Source organism: Labeo rohita, unplaced genomic scaffold (genome assembly GCF_022985175.1).
Source record: "Labeo rohita strain BAU-BD-2019 unplaced genomic scaffold, IGBB_LRoh.1.0 scaffold_746, whole genome shotgun sequence".
Taxonomy (NCBI): Eukaryota; Metazoa; Chordata; class Actinopteri; order Cypriniformes; family Cyprinidae; genus Labeo; species Labeo rohita.
In genome coordinates, this window is record NW_026129685.1 from 14,497 (window position 1) to 24,952 (window position 10,456).

General features: G+C 36.1%; 1 long non-coding RNA gene across 4 annotated transcripts; it reads right to left on the reverse strand.

The window, feature by feature from the left end:
- Positions 1-1,580: 1,580 nt before the first annotated feature.
- LOC127161810 (uncharacterized) lies at positions 1,581-10,456 on the reverse strand. 4 transcript variants are annotated; one of them, XR_007827183.1, is made up of 7 exons: positions 10,202-10,456; positions 4,301-4,333; positions 4,119-4,178; positions 3,954-4,020; positions 3,798-3,847; positions 3,592-3,697; positions 1,581-3,411 (listed from the first exon to the last, which is right to left on the reverse strand). It is a non-coding gene; the product is annotated as an uncharacterized LOC127161810 (long non-coding RNA). The 4 variants fall into 4 exon arrangements; XR_007827181.1 differs by lacking the exon at positions 4,301-4,333 and having other exon boundaries at positions 1,582-3,411; positions 3,798-3,829; positions 10,202-10,452; XR_007827180.1 differs by lacking the exon at positions 4,301-4,333 and having other exon boundaries at positions 1,582-3,411; positions 10,202-10,450.

A 10,456-nucleotide genomic window follows, 5' to 3' on the forward strand; every position in this document is an offset into this window, starting at 1 on the left:
TAATGATACAAATCCATACAGTGGTTTTTAATTAATCTGTAAAAACAATATCCCCTTTTTCAAATCGAGCCATTCTCAGATGCCTGTCATTGTGGCGTCACATCCACAGAGGCCGCTCACACGATAGTTGATTGACATGAGCGTCTTCAGAGCGTCAGTTACAGATCAGCTGTAACAGTCCAGTAACTTTCCTTGTTTGGATGCTGAAGCAGGGATGTAAGTTAGACAAGAATATCTCCAATTGAGTGATTGAGGTGTTGTGTTGCTGAATGTAATAATGAATGTAGTGATCGTCATTTACTCCTGACATCTGAGCCACTGAAGATGCAGTAGATTACATTTGTTGTGAATGGAATGCACCTCCCGATCTACATAAATGCGTCTATGTTCGCACGAATCATTCGTGATCCAGCTTCACTTACAAGCATTTTTTTATGAATCTTTGCGATCGCCTTTCCTTGTAACGTGGTAGTTAGTAAGTTTAGAGGCTAAATGTGGCTAAAGTAAACAAGATTGTCATTCCACCCTGGTGAAAAGCCATCATATGCTGGTATGTTTTGATGCTGGTTAGGTATGTTTTGGTGCTGGTTTAAGATGGTCCTTTGCTGGTTTTTGCTGGTCCTTTGCTGGTTTATGCTGGTAGTTGACCAGCAACATGACCAACATAACAGCTTAAACCAGCACCAAAACATACCTAACCAGCATCCCAGCATCAAAACATACCTACCAGCATATGCTGTTTTTTTCACCAGGGCACAGAGAGAAGAGAGGGGCGGGGTGATCAGATTAAGAACAGTAGGTGTCAGTGCGCACTCTTGACAGAAGCAGCTACGCAATCTGTGTCATTGCCAACGACTGGGCGTGGACACACTTCATACAAGAAGGCAAAAAGATGGATGAGTTGTATCGTGAATCATTTGATTCAAACAGGACTTAAGCAGGTATCATGAATCATTTGATCCAAAACGGGAATTTAAAGCGCGTATCGCAAATCATTTGATTCAAACGGGACTTTAAAGCCCATATTGCCAATCATTTGTTTTGGCAAATCATATTTGGCATATCGCACCCTGCTTATACATAAAAACCCCATCCCTTCCCCCGGCAGTAATGGTACGGACCAACCGCGAGCGCAAAACACAAAAAATGGAAAATCAGAATAATGAGTCATGTTTTATGTTTGTTCAAAAATCTTAATCAGATGCCACAACATAAACTTGTAGACTAGAAAATTAAACAGAGAGACAATTATTCGTTTGTGAGGTATTTGAAAAAAACGGAAAATGAAAATTTGAAGCCAAATTTTATTGGGTTAATTTTGATGGTGCAAATTGAACAAAGAACTGCAAACGGTTACACGGACCCAGTGGGAAATATCAGTTTGCATTTCGAAAAATTCATTATATATATATATATATATATATATATATATATATATATATATATATATATATAAAAGAGTTTACCCTACTTCCGTCGGACGTCACGTTGTGAAATAGGCCTATCATTTAAACACAGATCAGTTCTATTATGCTGATATAGCGAGAAAGCTTCTCAAGCATTTTAATATCGCGAGATCTCGTAAACGTTTTTTAAAAAAGTAGTGCCAAAATTAAAACAGTTTGATTGAATTGTTGTAAAACTTTGGCGATCTTTAGAGTTAGACAGTGGTGGGCAGTAACGAAGTAGTTGTACACTACAAATTTTAACGGGTGAATTTAACTCTCTCAGAGTTAAAATTAACACTTATCCAGTGTATATATGGATACCACCAGTAAAGTGTTAAACTAACACTTTTGAAAGTGTTGACATTTTTAACACTGAGACAGTGTTACTAATAAACTCCTAAAATGTAAAATATTAACACCAGAATGGATGATGAAAACACCAAAGTTGGTGTTCAAATTTAGCACTCATGGAGTAACTGGTCAACACAATACCAGTGTTCAGGTGAAAATATTAAAAAATAAACCCACAAAACAATACGTTTACATTAATTAATTTTTTTTAATTGAAACACATTTAGTGTTTTCAATACATGTTTTTTACATGTTCTCACAACATCTAAAACATCATAATGTCAAGGCAAATCAAAGCAAAGGCACAAAATACAAATTCTTATTTGGTCCATACGTGCTCTTAATGTTTTAAGGTTTATAATGCTTACATTTATCAGCTTTAACAACAGTCTTTGCTTTGTTTTCAGCATGACAAGATGTGTTTCTCTGCTGTTTTCAGCCAAGCAAGATATTCACTCCCACTTGGAGCATTTCAAAAGTGCTCCTGTAAAATTAGAAAACTAAATAACAAACAGGATAATTTTACATCCATTTTTTACAATGCAGATTGTATCAGTGCAGCTTTACAGTATTAAACAGGGAAATAGTGTGTCGAAATCTAGGCTGCAACAAAGTCAGATTGAGCAGAGGTCTTGTGCCAATGGGTGTGTTGACGAGGTGTTCGCAGGGGATCTGTCTCTGGGGCTCATGTAGTTGTCATGGTCTCCGCTGACGTTCAGGGCTGTAGAGGTCATCTCTAGGTACTGATCCACCATCTGGACTGGATACGGACTGGATCCAGGGAACTGCAGTGACCATCTGATCTGGATTCAGTCTGGATCTGGGTGGCTACAGTGACCTCGAAATAAGAACAAAACAGACTAATATTAGCGTAGATGCCATTCTTTCTTACAATGTAACAAGTACATCATGTGTTAAGGGACGTGTTCCCAGTTTTGGCTGACCTAATTAATGCAGCCTAACAATGCTTTAACCGATTTGAATTAAATAAATGTGTAAGTGCATTACATATAAGCCAGGTTAAAGAGATGGGTCTTTAATGTAGATTTTTATTCAAGGCCAGAGTCAATAATACCCAGAATATCAAAATCAACTGCGGGTGGCAGATCCTTTTCCTATTTAGCTCCCAAACTCTGGAATAATCTACCTCCTACTGTTCGGGGGGCAGACTGTCAGTTTAAATCTAGACAATACAATAAAATACAATTCAAAATAGTTTACCCAAAACTGAAAAATTTGTCATCATTTTGGACCTTCGGTCTTTTAAGAAGAACAAAAAAATATTTTGAATAATCTACAGAAGACATATACTGACATTATATGGATAACTTTGTTCAGGGCATTTTTTTAATCTCCTTTTGTGGTCCAAAAAAGAAAAAAAGGCATATGGCATTAGAGCAACACAAGGCCAAGGCTAAGTAAATGTTGACTCGATTTTCATTTTTGGGTGACTTACTCTTTTAAGGAAAATCATTTAATTCACTGTAAATGTATGTATATATATTGTAAAAAGAAAGTCAGTCTTACTGGAAAATTAGTCTTTTAACAACAGAAACAAAGTCATAATTCCAAGTGCGTACTGATCTCTCTCTGCATTGAGGTTGGACTCCTCCTGCCAAAATGAATGCACATAAATGGGACAGCACATAAATCAAATGGCAGTGCAAGCATACCAAAAACTTACATTTGATACATTTTTTAGAAGGAGATCAGGCTTGTTATCATTATTGTTTAATAATCAAAATATTAAGCATGACAATCAACAATTTTAAAATATGCAATTGTGGCTTACCCTTGTTTCTGGTATGTGTCCTAACAGAGCTCTTCTCATCCCACTTAATGTAATGGTGACTTCATACTCTTCAAGCACATCATCTCCAGAGTGAAAGAATATCTCTCTGGGAAAACGTTTAGAAGTGCACAACAGATAAAAATAGCTATAAATCCGTATGATGTTATAAAACATATTTTAAATTAGGTAAAACAAGTACTTCTTACATGTTCCTGATAAAGTGACCTCTGCGTCTGCCCTGCATAACAATTCAAATCTGTGAGAAACGTTTAGGCTCGTTTAGGCACATACAGCTTACAAATATCTTCATAAAGTAATATTATCCTATATAATACATAATGTAAATGAGGTAAAACACTTACTTTAGGTGTTTCCTTGATAAAACCAACTTCCCCGTCTGCTCCGCATTGTGAGTGAAAGAAAATATCTCTGAAAAACAAAAGTTTAGGAGTGCACAACACAGAAATGTCACTATTAATCAATGTTATGCTATAAAATACATATATTAAATAGGGTAAAACACTTACCCCTTAAGTTTCCCTATTAAAAGCGGCTCATCTGCATCAGCTCCGTATTGCAATTCAAATCTGTGAGAAACGTTTAGGCTCGTTTAGGCTCGTTTAGGCGCGAACAGCATAACGTTATAAATATCGTCATAACGTAATATTATCTTACAAAATACATATCGCAACTTAGATAAAACACTCACTTTCGGTGTTTTCCTTGATAAAACTGGTCTCCTCTGTATCGTGAGTGAAAGAAAATATCTCTCTGAGAAAAAGTTTAGGAGTACACAGGACTCTGGTCTGTTCCACATCGCGAGTGGATAAACATGTCTCAGAGAAAATTTTAGCCACATACAGCACATAAATATCGTTATTAAACGATATGACATTACATTACATTTTGTAATTAAGATTAAACGCTGTATTTCGCTGTTTCCCGTCCTCATTATGCTCCGCATCGCGAGCAAAGAAAATGGCGTCTGTAAAAAATATTTCAGATGGGTGAGGCGCGCACACGAGCAAATGTCCCGGATGTGACTGATAACACTCAACAGTGTTAATAAGGGTAACTCTGCGTATTTACACCGGCCAGAGGGCGCTGTTTACACTAGCTAGTGTTAATCCTCTCAAATTCAACACCACAAGTTTAACTCTTTACTCTAAAAGTCCTTAACACCAGGATTTTAACACTGGAGATTTTGTTGTGTACTTAAGTACATTTTTTAAGTATCTGTACTTTACTGGAGTAGTTTTATTTTGAGTAACTTTCACTTTTACTTCACTACATTCCAAAGCGTAAGATCATACTTTTTACTTCACTGCATTTCATAAACATATCGTTACTCCTTATAATATATCACGTGCTCTGAGACGCACAAGCGGTGTCTGATTCATGAACAAACCGATTCTTTTCAGTGAACCTGTTAAATTGAATCGCCAATCGCACCAAACGATTCATTCACGAACTGGAATGATCCGATTGCAGCTGTTCTCGAGTCGACAACTCATTGATTCAAATGATCCGTTTAGAGCGAGTCTCCAGTCAACTGAATTCACAAGTAAGAACCGGGAGATCTTGTGCGTGCGTGACCGATGCTGAGAAAAGTAAGTTACTAATGTCGAATTTTCAGATTAATTATTATAACTGAAAATCACATTTAGGTCAAAGCTGTCCGTTGTTTGTGAATTACATATGCTGTAAAAAGTTGTCTGTTTAAGCGCACTGAAATGTTTGAATTCAGACACATCAAAAACGAAAATTTTAAATAACAGCTTAAATAAAATAACTCCTGCACGTTCATATTCCTCGCTGATGTAACGTTAGCAGTTTTATTAAAATGCTACGCATGTAGCCCTACGTGACGTCTGTTTTTATATTGTTTAGCAACAGTATAAATTTTTATATTGTTTGGATCAGCTAGAGTAGACAGATATGAATGTTTATTCAACCATACTGAAAATAATTAAGTAAATACTGTTAGCTGATGCTAACTGTCTAGCTGCTTGCTGGTGCTAAGTTGAGATAATTTTTAGATAGAAAGTCCACATAATTTTATTCAACCACCTAGATAGATTACATCCGAGGGAAAAAGAAAGAATGTGATGTTCAGGTCATGGTAACTACAGTAATTATCAAAGTGGAAAGTGATGCTCTCTGGGAACATTTGGCCAGAGGTGTTTTTACACAGACAATATTTGAAAGGAAAATATCATTATGTAAACATAATTATATTTTCCTTAAAATGTCCTTAAAATGTTCTTGCTAACTTCAGGCCTCACGTTATGCAAAACAAGCTTTAAAACACTTTTTTCTTACTGGTAAAACTATGATGGTCAAATCTGTTTTCTCTCAGGTACATTGCAGTGTAAGCTTCACATTGAATATTACTATATCACTCTCGTCAACATAGTCCATATCAACAACAAAAATGTATTGTTTGGGGAAAATCCCAGGTATTTTGAGCAGTGGTATTATAAAAAAATATGTGCCAATATAAAATTCAATTAAGTAGCCTATATAAAATTGCAAAATAAATCTATCAGTACTTTTTTACTTAAGTACATAAAAATCGGGTACTTTTGTACTTTCACTCGAGTAAAATTGAAAGAGGAGCACTTATACTTTTACTGGAGTAATATTTTATTATACGTATCTGTATTTTTACTCAAGTACTCAACTTGTGTACTTCGTCCACCACTGGAGTTAGAACACAAATACTGTATGCACTGGAGCGTTTGTCAAACATGTGATGACACGATTCTATATTATATGGTACTTGAAGGCAACCCAAGCTAGCGTCTCACCACTGAACTGCATTTATCAGTCTCCAATCGGAAGGGCAGAACCTACACTGTTAAAAAAAAAAAAAAAAAAAAAAAATCAGACGGCATACCCATTTAATTTTTATACTGGTCTCCTAGTTTGTAATGTAACAAACTGAAAAAAAGTTTTTCTAGCAGTTCCTCATCCAATTAATAATTTGTCTTTCATTACAGTTTACAGTTTTTTGTTTTATTTTTCAAATAATATTTTTTTTAGTTCAAAACATTGTAAAATATAAATATTTTTAATTGAGAGCTCAACTAAAACATTTTTGTTTTGACGAATGTAAAATATCAAGGTTAAGTTAATTAACTTAAATTAAAATTATTAATTAATCTCCTGACCACGCCTCACCCACACTGGTGCTGTGAGTCGGTTACCGACGCCATTTCTGCCACTACGAGAGTTCAAGGAGCTTTGGATGAGAAGGTGGAAATTTTGTTTTAGATAGTTCTGTGGACGTTCTTTTTCGCTATTTACATTGTATCGTTCTTTCTTTCCCACGAAAAAACTGTTTGTGCTCGGCAAAAATGGTTGTTTGTTTAAATGATGGGACATTCTCCGTTAGCTAGTTGGTTTTCTCACTCGCCTGCAGCGGACAGACCCGCGCTTGAACGCCGGACCAGCGAGTAAGCGCGACGTTTTTTTCGCCTATTCCCTTTTTCTTCACTCGAAGTTGTTTGTGAGGAATGTAAACTGGTTTTACTCATACCGCAGCCGCGATTTCAGCGGAGGAGAGACAATGGTGGAGCTAATATGGTGAGTGCAATAATTTACCACGTTTATTTGAGACATGGCTATTGTTTGAAAGAGTACGTTTAAGTTAATTAACGGTATAAATACAAAAACGGATGAATATACTTCTGTTCTGTCTAGGCTGAGAGCCCTCTTAATGACTGTCTTGTTTTGGAGGGAACAAGAAATAGAAGAGATGCTTTGGAAGTGCAAGTATAATCCACATATGTTATAAGACAGCACAGCTGTGTTAAACATTATACCCCCCGTTTTCACAGACAAGACTTAAGGCTAGTCTCAGACTAAAATGCATGTTCAAGCAGTCTTAACTGAAAATATCTTTACTGATGCATCTTAAAATATGTCAGTGCCATTGTCTTGTCACAAGATGCACACCAGTAAAGTTTTTAAGGCCTTTTTATAAAAGTTATTTAAATATCCTAATTTAACTAAGGCCTAGTCCTGACTTAAACTAAGCCCTGTCTGTGAAACCCTGTCTCTATGTTCAAACATTTAACTTATACAAGAACGGAATAATTTCCTTGTTTACATCAGACATGTACATACATTTAAATCACTTTATGCACAAAAACTGTACACTTATGCAACCCTCATACCAAAACTGGTTTCAGAAAGCAAATTTACCATAGCTTAAGCTCAGTAACTCTGGCAGCTTATGCTGCGAAGCTAACCTGGTCCAGAGCAGGTTAACTGTCAGGCTAAGATAAGCCTTTTGTCTCTCACATACAATTATTTGACTTTATTACCAGTCCAAAAATAAAAGTATACAAAAAAATGCAACTTAAATAAATCCAATAAATAAAAATATAGGTTACAACCGACTGTATTCAGTGTATTGTGTGTCATGTCTGCTATGCACTGGGGAAAACACCACGTCTTAAATGCATTAAACAACACAAATATATTGCTGTTTGCCATGGTGTATCAATTTGATCTATGATTGACATAAGGGCTGACATTATTTTGACTCACTGAATCTGGATCAATTTAGTGAGATTGCGTGAACTTAAATTGTCATTTATGAAACCGCTTTAGTCCCGATCGATTTGTTAGGTTATTTCAATCAGGTTTTGGACTTTTATCCCTGCTTTTCTTAGCGTCTTTTATGAAACAGCCCCCTGTTCTAACTCTGAGGATCACTTCATTGACTAGCACACTGCACAATTAAATGCAAACCATTAAGTCAGGTGCCCTTATAAAGACTAACTTGCTCTTTAACGAACTTTTGCTCTTCACAGAAAAGTTGTCAATGACAAGCCTGACATCACCCAGATGATAATTCAAAGGCCAGCTCTTTTTACAGTAAACCAGGTATGTAAGTGCATTCATCCCATGTTGCACTCACCATAATTACAAGATTCTAGCTTGGGAAAAGCGTTCATGTCCTTGTAGAACTCATAATTATTCGTAATGTCTTTGTCAATCTGTTTCTTCCTCTGTTAGGATGCAGCTGACAAGACAGACTCCAGTACGAATCCTCAGCGTTGATCAAGAAAGTCCACAGCTCAAAACCCATCTAGAGTGGAAATCATCTTGGAAGAAAATTTTGTAATGGATGGACTGACTGATCTCAGGCCTTCTGTGTCCATTGTTTTCAGACTGATTTATGCCCTGCACCTGGACTAAGTGTATGAAAAGCACTTTATATTTTATTCAGCAGGTAATGCTCAACCTCAGAAAAGGTGAGTTAGCCCCTAAAATTCAGTACGGCCAATATTGTGAACTGAGAGTGGAATAAAACCATAAAAAGTTTGTTAAACTAGTGTTTTCATGTTTTATGTGGAAACGTTTTCAGAAAAACTTTGTGTTTTGTTGTGTTTTTAAATTAACATTTGGAATTGAATTAAAATAAAACAGAATATTGCATATCGCTTTGTTTTGTTTTTCTTAATTTTATAGTTTAACAAATTGGAATAGTAAAACAACTGATGTAGATGTAGTAAAAATGTTTTCATTCAATTAATTAAAAAATTTAGGGTAATGGTTCACATCTATATTTTATAATTTTAGCCAATGAAAAATAAATAACTTGCCCTAAACAATAATTTCTATGTCTATGAAAACTATTTTATATAAACTATTTTATTTTAAACTTGCCACAAAGTATATTTTCCTTGTTGAACAAAGTCAATTAATTTAAATTCTTTTTTTGTTTAGATCAAAATAATATTGTTTAGAACAAGTTATTTATTTTTCATTGGCTAAAATTATAAAATATAGATGTGAACCATTACCCTAAAATTTTTTATTTATGTGAATGAAAATATTTTTACAGTGCAAGCATTCACTAAAATAGAGGAAGAGTAAAAGGACCTCATAAACAGTGGTGTCGTGGTGCCTGGAGAAGTGGGTATACGCCCCAAATGCAAATACACGCTGAAAAGAATAACTTACTGACGTCTGGACGTGATTCTCCGCAGTCTCTGATTAAATCGGTCGGGTTTTCTCTGTGTCAGAGCCTCCCCTGACATGCCCTCGCGTGTAAACAGGGAGCATCTGGGTGGAGGAGTGGACGGAGCGGACGCGGGCGCATTTAGGCGCAATCATCAAATATATTTAAAAGGAAGCCCGCGCCACGGTTCTGATGGCATCACTGTCCTTACCGGGTGTTTTTAGGGAATATTTGCATTTACTCACATGCGATTGAATTAGCTATTCATGTGGTGGACTGTCACGATTTTGGCTAATAAAGGACACTACTCGATGCGCAACAGAGGGGATTTAGAAGTGGGTAGATGCAAAGCCAACTGATAAAGAAGTGGACATAAGCCGTATACCTGCGTATACCCTGCACTACACCATAAACCACTAGAGTCATTAAAGTAAAAGCGATTGTTGAGGCAAAAAAGTACCTCACTATAGGCTGCTACTTAACGTTCGTTAATCATTCACAGAATAAAACGCTAACCCCGCACTGCGACATATCAAATATTGCATTAAACAGTGAAATTACTGTGCTTTAAACCACAACTTATTAAAAAATAAAGGTAAATAATCATTTAATCACATAATCATATTAACTTACCGTATAATCCTGTTTGCTGCGAACTACGTGACCGTCTGACGAGGAGACGAGGGAAGAATCCAGAAAGTTCGATGAAGTGGAAAAATAAACCAACCGGTTGGGTTAAAATAACCCAACCCGCGTGTTCAGTCAGACCCAGCATGAGCAACCAACTGTGTGTTTACAGTACCTCAAACAACCCAGAATTTTGACCCAGCACAATTAACCCAACAATGTGTTTACAAAAATAACCCAGCACTTTTTAGAGTGTATGTA